The sequence below is a fragment of the Canis lupus genome, chromosome 9, assembly GCF_011100685.1.
Source record: "Canis lupus familiaris isolate Mischka breed German Shepherd chromosome 9, alternate assembly UU_Cfam_GSD_1.0, whole genome shotgun sequence".
Classification (NCBI taxonomy): Eukaryota; Metazoa; Chordata; class Mammalia; order Carnivora; family Canidae; genus Canis; species Canis lupus.
Genome location: NC_049230.1, coordinates 54,706,140 through 54,716,224, shown reverse-complemented (window position 1 = coordinate 54,716,224; position 10,085 = coordinate 54,706,140). Strand labels below are relative to the sequence as shown.

The following is a 10,085-nucleotide window of genomic DNA, read 5'->3' as shown; positions in this document are numbered from 1 at the left end:
AGTGACCTATCTATCTCCCAGGCCCTGGGTCTGTTCTTGGGCCAAAATGGCAAAGACGCTGTGTTCTGCTCCTGGGGCTCAGGGCGGGCAGAAGGTATGTGGGGCATTTGGCTGCCTTCCTGCTGGTGGTTGCAGAAGGGAGGGGGGCTGATTCCAGGCCTGCGATTCCAGAGATAGGCTTTGCTCCCACTTACCCTCAGGGCACTGTTATGGGCATTTCGCTGTGCTCACCTGAGCATATTCTGGTGTCTGACTTGGTCATCTGTCTCCTAGCTCTGTGGAAGGACCCTCTGGTATGTGTGTCCCTGTCTTTCTGAGGCGTGGACGGTGCATGGGACCCAGCCAGCGGCCAGTTGAAGACATTTTCCTTGGAAGCTCTTGGACCAGAGGGTGCTTGTCCTGCCATGGCATTCCGGAGGACTGAGGGCATGTCCATGATCCAGGCACTGGCCATGACGGTGGCCGAGATCCCTGTGTTCCTGTATACAACGTTTGGGCAGGTAAAAAGGTTGTGGTCCTGCCTTTATCCCCTCTGTCTCTAAGACAGTGAGCCACTCATCCCAGGGTCCCTAGCATTTGGGAAAGCTCGTCCCTCATTGTGGCCCCAGGTTTTTGGGGTGTCTTCTTTGAGCAGAGCAGGAAGGACTAGGTTAGGAGTCTGGAGCCCCAAGCCTGGTCTCTACCATAGGGCTAGGTGAACCCTTGACCTCAGTTTTTCAGTCTATAAAAGAGGTCAGTCACACCCTCCCTGCCAGCCCCAAATGTTAGTGGTTGACCAGGTCTTTTGACACTTCCTAAAGCTCTGCTCTGTAGGGTGCAGCCCCACCTGAGAGGCTCCGAGTTCAGCAGGCAGTGAGTGAAGTGCAGGGAATTGTACAGATGTGGCAGTTGGGTGGAGTGAATGTTACCAACTTCAAGGAGTCATTAAGAAATAGGGTCAGGAAGGACACCTGCGTGACTCAGCAGTAAGCATCTGCCTTCAGCTCAGGGCATGATCCTAGGTCCAGGGATCAAGTCCCGCATCATGCTCCCTGCAAGGGGTCTGCTTCTCCCTCTGCCTGTTTCTCTGCCTCTTTCTCTCTCTCTCTCTGTGTCTCTCATGAATAAATAAAATCTTAACCAAAAAAAAAAAAAAGAAAGAAAGAAAAGAAATGGGGTCAGGAGACCTAGATTCGATTTCTGACTCCCCATCATCTTGAGCATGTATCTTAACCTTTGTGAGCTTCAGAGCCTTACCTGGAAAATGATGGGCATCCAGCCAGGGAGTGCAGGTAAAATCCTAGTGCAGTGCCTGGCATAATAGGTACTCAGTCACTGTGGCTGTTAGAATCACGACTGATGGAGTTAGGGACACCTGGCCCCCAGATGTGATCTCTTTGGCATTGTCATTTTGCTGTCCCCAGTCCCCTTCTTTTTTTTTTTTTTTTTTAAGATTTTATTTATTTATTCACGAGAGACACAGGGAGAGCCATAGGCAGAGGGAGACACAGACTCCCTGCAGGGAGCCTGATACAGGACTCAATCCCAGGACCCGGGGATCATGACCTGAACCAAAGGCAGATGCTCAACCACTGAGCCACCCAGGTGCCCTCCGCTAGGCCCCTTTTTGCATCTCTGTGGTCCACATTTCAGAGGTGCTGGCCAGGTTCCTTCTCGGGGGGTGGCTGCCTCTCCCAACATTCCTGGTCAGCAAATAGCCCCCAAGTGCCTGAGGCATCCTGTGCCCCTCAGGTGCTCCCCAGCACAGCTCTGCTCACCTTTTCCAGGGAGCTCTTCCAGGGAGATGTAGTCTAGCTGCCTCCCTCTTTTCCTGCAGTCTGCATTCTCTCAGCTGCGATTGACACCAGGCCTACGGAAGGTCCTTTTTGCCACTGCACTGGGGACAGTGGCCCTGGCCCTGGCTGCCCATCAGCTGAAGAGGCGACGGCGGAGGAAGAAGCAGGTCGGCCCCGAGATGGGAGGCGCACATCTGGGCACGGTGCCCCTCCCCATCCTCATGGCCAGGAAGGTCCCATCGGTGAAGAAAGGTAAGTGTGAGGAGCCCGGGGAGGGCCTGACCTGGAGTCAGGTCCCAGCTGGGCCCCTGGTCACTGTCGGATCTTGGGCTAGTGACGTCCTGTCTCCGAGCCAAGTATCCCTCCTCTGTGAAGCGAGGATGGCATAGACCCTTCCCTCAGTCATCAGCAAAGTCAAGGATTTGGTGGGTGATGCTGTCAGAGGCACGTGTCCTGTTGGTCGTGGTCGTTCTCAGAATCGGAGGACATTTTGGGAACATCCGTGTCCAGAGGGAGCTGGTGAGACGCTCCTGTGCCCAGGGAGGGAAGTCTCCTGGTGCAGGAGCAAGAAGGGCCATGTGGTTCCTGAGCCGGATAGTGTTACCCCAGCCCCCACCCCCTGTTTTTTAAAGGTTAAGTTTACCCTTTTAAGCCTACAATTCTTTTTTTTTTTTCAGCCTACAATTCTTTATGCGATTTTGTGTAACACCCATATTAGTATTTAAACCACATCAAGAACTGTATTGCCATGCTCTCAGTCCTCCCATGTCCCTTGTAGTCAGCATTCCCCCTCCCGCTGCAGCCCCCGGTAGCCTCTGAGCTGTTTTGTGTCTGTGGGTGTGGCTTTCAAAACCCTTATGGACGCTGTTGTGTTTTTTTCTTTAATTTAAATATTTTATTTATTTATTTGATAGCACACAAGCAGAGGGAGTGGCAGGCAGAGGCCAAGGGAGAAGCAGACTCCCTGTCGAGCAGGGAGCCTGATGGGGGGATCGATCCCAGGACCCCAGGATCATGACCTAAGCTGAAGGCAGATGCTTAACTGACTGAGCCACCCCGCCTCTGTTCATTTTGTAACCCAGGAAACCAGTGTTTGCGTTTCTTGAATATCATATGGATCTCGTTCTGAGGCAGGAAGTCCTCACAGGCTCTCATCTTGAGTGGGAGAAACCTGGTTTTTGTTTTGTTTTGTTCTGCTTTTTGGTTTTCTGTTTTCTTTTCTTTTCTTTTTTTTTTTTTTTAAGATTTATTTATTTATTTATTCATGGGAGACAGAGAGAGAGAGAGAGAGGCAGAGACACAGGCAGAGGGAGAAGCAGGCTCCATGCAGGGAGCCCGACGTGGGACCCAATCCCAGGTCTCCAGGATCACACCCCAGGCCAAAGGCAGCACTAAACTGCTGAGCCACCCAGGCTGCCCGGATTTCTGTTTTCTTAAAGATTCTATTTATTTGAGAGAGAGAGAGAGAGAGAGAGAGAGAGAGAGAGAGCACGAGTGGGGTAAGGGGCAGAGGGAGACTCAGACTCCCCACTGAGCAAGGGGCCTAGTGCAGGGCTTGATCCTGGGACCCCTAGGTCATGACTTGGGCTGAAGGCAGATGCTTAATTGACTGAGCCACCCGGGGGCTCCAGAAACCTGGTTTAAGAAGCAAAAATTCCCTTTAGGGTACCTGGCTGGCTCATTTGGTAGAGTGTGCAGCTCTTGATCTGAGGGTCATGAGTTCAAGCCCCACGCTGGGCATGGAGCCTGCTTTAAAAAAAAGAAGAAAAAAAAAGGAGAGGCACCTGGTTTGTGCTTGTTCGCTCTCTCTCTCTCTCTCTCTCTCTCTCCCCCCCCCCCCGTCTGTCTCTCAAATGAGTAAATAAAATATTTTTTTTGAGTAAATAAAATCTTAAAAAAAAAAGAAAACTCTCACGTGAAAATGAATTTTAATTATGACTTAATCATTGCAAAAGGGAAATTTTCTCATACAACTAGAAAAAGAAGTTTTTAGACTAATCTAGAACAGGATCAGAGAAGTGCTGATGTAGCTGGGTTTCTGTTTCCATTGACTCCTGGGACACCTGGAGCTGCCTCTGTGCCAGCCTCTCACTTGCCTACCCTGTACCATCACCACCACCACCTCTGGTGTTCCCTTCTTTTCCCTCCCCTACTTTTCTTACTTAAAAAAATGTTTTGTGTGTATTTACTTATTTATAAGATTATTTATTTATTTATTTATTCATTCATTCATTCATTCATTCATTCATTCATGAGAGACCCACAGAGAGAGAGAGAGGGAGGCAGAGACACAGGCAGAGGGAGAAGCAGGCTCCATGCAGGGAGCCCAAAGTGGGACTCGATCCCAGGTCTCCAGGATCATGCCCTGGGCCGAAGGTGGCGCTAAACCCCTGAGCCACCTCGGCTGTCCTCATGTGTATTTTAATAAGTGATTGTCTCAAATTCCTTTTAGAAGGAAGAGAATTTCAAATCAGTCAGTCAGCAACACAGGGGAGATTGAATGAAAAGTAGGTGGAGCAGTTGCCAGACCTCCTTTTCAGGCTTATCTGGCAGATCTGGGGCCTTCCGGGCCAGGCCTTGCACTAGATGGCAGGGATATGGTGGTGAGCAGGACGCCAGGCAGAGGCATAGCACTCTGCTAAGTGCATGTGCTTAGGTGCTCTGCTATCACCTTGACTTAAAGGATAGGGGGACAGGCTTTCATATGAGGATAGGGAGGGTTTTCTGGTGGTGAGAACAGCCTCTGCAAAGGCTCAAACTCGAAGCTAGCGTGCTCTTTGCCCTCCTGTTCCTCACAGGCTACTCCAGCCGAAGGATGCAGAGCCCCAGTAGCAAAAGCAATGACACTCTGAGTGGCATCTCCTCCATCGAGCCCAGCAAGCACTCGGGATCTTGCCACAGCTTGGCTTCGGTAACTCCCTGGGGGAGGGCACTAGGGGCTCTGGGCTCAGTCCCTGGTATACTGAGTAGGCTCGAGTCTCTGCCCTCAGGATGCTTGCAGACTAGTAGGAAGACCAGAGAAATTTTGTTCAGCCTCTCATTCATTCACTCATCCGTCCACACAGGCTTTCAGAGATTGTCATTGATCATTTACCAAGTGCCAGACTTCAGTAAAAGAAAGGTGGGTGGGGCAGGAGAGAGGTTGGTGGTCTCTTGGGGAGATACTTGTCTATGAAAGTTCATTCCTTGGTTCATCAGACACAGGCATCTGCTTTGTACCAAAGACTCTGCTGAAGATAAAGAGAGAAATGAGACAAAGAAAAGCAGATTTTCTCTTGCAGAGGGGCTCTGGGCTCATTTGCTCACCTGGTTACCCATTCATTCCTTAAGCTTTAAGCTGGGCTCTGCCCTGGGGACTCAGCGGTGAGGAAGACATGGCTCTTGCCCTGGAGGAGCCCCCGTCCTGGCAGGGCGAGAAGTGTGGCAAGTGTGGGCCCTGCCCTGTCCTGTGGTGGTGGCTGCTCCGTGTCTTCCTAGTCCGACCTGTAGCAGAGCCTGAGAGCAGGGAACAGGCCCAGGACAGCTTCTGTAGGAGGCTGCTGGCTCCTGAGCTGGGCATCAGCCTCTGTTTCCTCCCAGTTCAGCGATTTCTGTAAAGTGCCATCTCGTGGTTAGAGTTGGTGGAAGCAGGCCATGCTGGAGGCTTGGCCACAGTGCCGGAGGCTCTCTTCCAGAATGGTCTTTGGAGAGGGTGTGCCATGTATGATCAGGCCGTGGGAGGGGCTTGGGTCCTGCAAAGAGTCTGGGGGGCCTTACCCCTTGCCCTTGGGTCCTTGTGCTGCTTTGTTCCCAGATGGTAGCAGTGAACTCATCCAGCCCCATGGCTGCGTGTTCAGGACCATGGGACACCAGAGGGATGGAAGAATCTGTGACCGCCAGTGACGGCAATGCGGAGAGTCTCTACATGCAAGGTACTGGCCAGCCAGGGGCTCTCCTGGGGCAGAGTTGGAGGGAAGGATGGCCTCCTCCTGGGAGCCCAGGCTGGGCTCAGGGCACTTTTCCAGGTGCTCTTTTGCAATCTCACTCCTGACCCCAAGACCCTCATTTGGTGGTTTCTAGCTATTTGTGGCTACGGGACAGTCTCCAGGAACAAGTCTGGTCTGAATGGAGGCCTGTGAACTGACCCGCCTTGGAAAAGTGACTAGAACCAGGCTCACACGGTCCTGCCTTTTATGACCTTTCATGTTCTCCTGCCCCCTTGCTTTTCTGATGCCATCTGGAGTGTGGGGCCTGGGTGCATTCCTCTGCTGAGGCCAGACTCTCCCTTGTCCTCCTGCCCGGGCTCAGGTATGGAGCTGTTCGAGGAAGCGCTACAGAAGTGGGAGCAGGCGCTGAGCGTGGGGCAGAGAGGGGACAGCAGCCGCACCCCCACACCTGGGGACAGCCTACGGAACCCCGAGACTGCTTCGGAGGTACCATCTGAGGTAGGCGGTCGTCTCCCATAGATCCCAGCCTTGGAGGGGGCTGGTGGTGGGGTGAAGAGGCAGCCAGCCTCCGGGAGGCAGTGTGGCAGCCCCCGGCTTCTGCTGGGTGCTCTCTGGTCCTCCTGGATGGGAGCTTCCCCTTCCACAAGGATGTCATTGTGCCAAGTAGAATGCACACATGAGGTGCTTAGCACATGCTGCTTGGTAATCAGTCAGTAATCCAGGGTGATGAGCACGCCCCAGCCCCAACTATGTGAGGAAAAGGTGCCATTTATGACAGGACTGGTGAGAATTGGCCTGTGTTCAGCTAAGGGACCACACAGCCTTTGCCTTGTTTTTCCTTTCGATGTTTTTTTTTTGGTACTGTCAGGATTTGTTTCACTATCAGAAAAGAGAAAGTAAAAAAGCTAACATAAAAAGTGCTTGCATAGGGATCCCTGGGTGGCGCAGCGGTTTGGCGCCTGCCTTTGGCCCAGGGCGCGATCCCGGAGACCCAGGATCGAATCCCACGTCGGGCTCCCGGTGCATGGAGCCTGCTTCTCCCTCTGCCTGTGTCTCTGCCTCTCTCTCTCTCTCTCTCTCTGTGACTATCATAAATAAATAAATAAATAAATAAATAAATAAATAAATAAATAAATAAATAAATAAATAAAAATTAAAAAAAAAAAAAGTGCTTGCATAAAGCATACCAAACACACATCCAGGATGGACGTTTACTGAAACTTTATCTTGTCACAATGAGAAACCAGAAAAAAACGGAAACTCTACATGTCCATCAGTAGGGGTCTGCAATACAGACATTAAAAGGTGTAGGGAAATCCATATAGGCTCCTGGGCTGCTGTCTCCACAGTATGTCACTAAGCGAGAAAAAGCAAGATGTGGAATGTGTATAGTATAACCCGTGTGTATACGGGTTCAGAAAGACATACATCCATGCCTCACATGTGCCTGTGGGTAACTGCTAGTATGTATGTGCGCTTTTACTTCCTTCTGGACTCATAACTCAGGGAATTTTTTTTTTTAAGATTTTTATTTATTTATTCATGAGAGACACAGAGAGAGAGAGAGGCAGAGACACAGGCAGAGGGAGAAGCAGGCTCCCTATGGGGAGCCCGACGTGGGACTCGATCCTGGGTCTCCAGGATCATACCCTGGGCTGAAGGCGGCGCTAAACCGCTGAGCCACCCGGGCTACCCGCTCAGGGAATTCTTAACAGTGATCCATGAGGGTGGGATCTACAGGGGAAGGTGGAAAAGGCTTTTATTGTGCCTTACTGTTTGGCCTTCCTGATTTTGAGTCACACTTGTGGGCAGGGTTTTGTATAGGTGGTAGGATTGTGAACTGTTTCTCTTTTAGTTTTTATGCTTTTATGTATTTAAAGAAAAAAAAGGGCTGGTGGTGCCTGGTAGCTCAGTCAGTGAAGTGTCTGCCTTTGGCTCAGGTCATGATGATCCCAGGGTCCTGGGATCGAGCCCGGCGTCTGGCTCCCTGCTCAGCACGGAGTCTGCTTTTCCATCTCCCTCTCTGTCTCCCTCTGCCTCTCTCTCCCTGCTCATTTTTTCTCTCTCTAATAAATAAATAAAATCTTAAACAAAAAGCAACCCTAAGAGCCCCTGTCCTCTGCTGGAGCGAGGACAAAGTCCAGCTCTTCAGGGAGCAGTCTGACAGTATCTGGAGAGTCAGTCAAGGTAACATCAGGAGTTTAACCCAGGGAATTGGTTGCACAGGTGAAGGAGGAGTTGAGAGCCCAGGGCAAGAGGCAGTGTGCCAGAGCTTAGGAGCCACAGAACCTAGAACCCTGGTGGGGCTTACCAGCAGGGGTCATCCCGTTTTGGGTAGGATGGGGCAGCTATATGGTGTGAGGCAGGACCGGGAAGGGAATTTCTCTGCCCATTGCACCATCCCATGCTTCTTCCAGCTATGCTTCTGTTGGCCATGAGCCAGTTGGCAGAGGAGCCTGAGAAATAGTTTGCAACACAAGGATGAAGACATGCCTGGTCACCAGTTCCTTGTACCCCAGCTGGGGACATTAGCTGAGAGCCTGCCATACAAGCAGGAGCACTGTAGCTACAGGACGAGGACATCAGGAGAAATGCCTGAGGGGCAGGGGGGTAACAAAACCTCCAGGGCCCAAGGGCGCAGCTACCATCAGGTCACTGTGTCTGTGGGCAGACAGTAGATGCCTGCAAGACTGTTAGGTCATGGAAAGGAAGTGAGGCAACTTTATTTCCAAAATGGTATTGATCGCTTATACTGCATCTTAAAATTCTAGAACTTTCATTGTTCTTATCGTGAAGGCTATGAAGTATTCCTTACAGAATAGTGAGAAATAGGGATCCCTGGGTGGCACAGCGGTTTGGCACCTGCCTTTGGCCCAGGGCGCGATCCTGGAGACCTGGGATCGAATCCCACGTCGGGCTCCCAGTGCATGGAGCCTGCTTCTGTCTCTGCCTCTCTCTCTCTCTCTCTCTCTCCCTCTCTCTGTGACTATCATAAATAATTAAAAAAAAAAAAAAAAAAAGAATAGTGAGAAACACAGAAATAGTAAAGAGTGGGGGAGAAAAGGACCCAGTCTTTGATCTTTGATTGGGCAGCTCCTGCTCTGTGCTGTGGGCCAAGGCCCTCGGTTCCCCGAGCACTGGGGCCCTTGGCAGGGGGCCACTGCCAGCCCTAGGATCCTGGTGCAAAGTAGGTACTCAATAAATGATCTTCGTTGTCGGTATTATTATATTATTATTATAACCCTCCATCCAGACGCAGCCACTTAGTATCCTTCCGGACGTTTTCCTGTCCTAAAAAAAAAAAGGTTCCAACAGGTTTGTTGGAATATCACTTGGATACCATGAAATTCATTTCAATTCAATCCAGTTCTGAATTGTACCATTCATTGGCTTTTAGTGTATTCAAGAGTTATGTGTTTGGGAAGCCCGGGTGGCTCAGTGGTTTAGCACCTGCCTTCGGCCCAGGGAGTGATCCTGGAGACCCGGGATCGAGTCCCACGTCAGGCTCCCTGAGTGGAGCCTGCTTCTCCCTCTGCCTGTGTCTCTGCCTCTCTCTTGCTCTGTGTCTCTCATGAATAAATAAATAAAATCTTAAAAAAAAAAAAAAAGAGTTGTGTGTTCAACACCACAGTTAATTTTAGAACATTTTCATCATGTCCCCACAGAGTCCCATATACTTCATCAGATACTCTCCATCCCTTCACACCCCCAGCCTTAGGCAATTCCTCATCTACTTTTCATCTCTGTAGATTTGCCAGTTCTGGACATTTCTATAGATGGAGTCATGATTTGTGGCCTTTTATGACTGGCCACTTTCCTATAGTATAATGTTTTCAGTTCATCCTTGTAACTTGGATCACTACTTCATTTCTGTTTATTGCTGAGTAATACTCTGTTGTATGGATAGACCACATTTTATTTATTCATTCATTCATTGTTGGCCATTTGGATTGTTTTTACTTTATGGTTCTTATGAGTAATGCTGCTATGACTGTTTTGTGCAGGTTTTTGCGTAGACACATTGTTTTTCACTCCCTTGGGTGTATGGCTAGGGGTGGAGTTGCTAGGTCCTAGGATAATGCTACATTTGACATCTGGAGGAACCCCCAGATCATTTTCCACAGCAGCTGTGCCATTTTACATTCCCACCAGCAGTGTAGGAGGGTTCTAGTTTCTCCATATCCTGACTAACATTTGTTTTTTTTTTTTTTTTTTTTTTAATATTTTATTTATTTATTCATGATAGTCACACAGAGAGAGACAGAGAGGCAGAGACACAGGCAGAGGGAGAAGCAGGCTCCATGCACCGGGAGCCCGATATGGGATTCGATCCCGGGTCTCCAGGATCACGCCCCGGGCCAAAGGCAGGCGCCAAACCGCTGCG

General features: G+C 50.2%; 1 non-coding gene across 1 annotated transcript; it reads left to right on the top strand.

The window, feature by feature from the left end:
- Positions 1-367: 367 nt before the first annotated feature.
- MIR8887 (microRNA mir-8887) lies at positions 368-484 on the top strand. Its single transcript, NR_128849.1, has one exon. It is a non-coding gene; the product is annotated as a microRNA mir-8887 (primary transcript).
- Positions 485-10,085: the final 9,601 nt, after the last annotated feature.